This window comes from Orycteropus afer, unplaced genomic scaffold (assembly GCF_000298275.1).
Source record: "Orycteropus afer afer isolate SDZICR_OR568_19922 unplaced genomic scaffold, OryAfe1.0 scaffold00532, whole genome shotgun sequence".
Taxonomy (NCBI): domain Eukaryota; kingdom Metazoa; phylum Chordata; class Mammalia; order Tubulidentata; family Orycteropodidae; genus Orycteropus; species Orycteropus afer.
The window spans coordinates 63,692-64,674 of record NW_006922119.1 but is presented as its reverse complement, the minus strand read 5'-3'; positions in this window follow the sequence as shown (position 1 = coordinate 64,674).

Genomic DNA, 983 nt, shown 5'->3' with positions numbered 1-983 from the left:
CAGCGGCTCACAGTAGTCCACCATGAAGTTGATTGCCAGTCTCATCATGAGGAATAACTACATCCAGCTGCCCAGCCACTCAAAATCAGGCCCGGTCAAGTTGACACATAACCTTAACTACCACAGTTAGTGTCATTGTTGTAGGTTAGTAGTCATGCACAAACCATTTGTGTCACCCAGGAACCCCTCTGCTATATACGACAGACTCAGATCTGAGACATGTTCAGAGAAAAGAAACGTGAAGGGAGATCAAGTTGGTGTTTCCTCTCCTACCTTAATCCATTTAAATATGATCTTATGAGTATCTGCAAGGTATTGACGGGTTGTTTGAATTTATTGTTAAATTTGCATGTGAAGACATTTATGCCCAGTGGTCTTACAAAGAGTATTTAATTCCTTCTCCCCACCAAAACCACCTTAGATCCTTACTCATATTCTCAAGCAAAGTCTATCATTACCTATTGTTATGGGTCATGTCTGTCCCCGCCCCCGTCACCCCGCCCCAAAAGAGATGTTGAAATCCTAACCCCTGGTATCTATGAATATGACCTTGTTTGGAAATAGGGTCTTTGAAGGTATTATCAGTTAAGTTAACATGAGTCACACCAGAGAAGGGTAAATTCTAATCTTATCTTATGAAAGAGGAGACACAGAGAGATGGAGGAAAAACAGCCTGGATGATGGAGTTAGGTTGCAGCTGCAAGCTAAAGAATGTCTGAGGCTACTAGCAGCTGAGAGAGATGAGAAAGGATCTTTCCCTAGAGCCTTAAGAGAACATGTCCTTGTTGATACCCCAAATTCAGACTATTATCCCCAAGAACTGCGAGACAATGCATTTCTGTTGTTATAGGTCACCCAATTGACAGTGTAGCCCTAGGTAATGAATATGGCCTTGGTGACAGGAATAATGCTGGAACTCGTATGGTAGAATTTTGCAAGACCAACGACTTGTTCATTGCAAACACCTTTTTTCAACAACACAA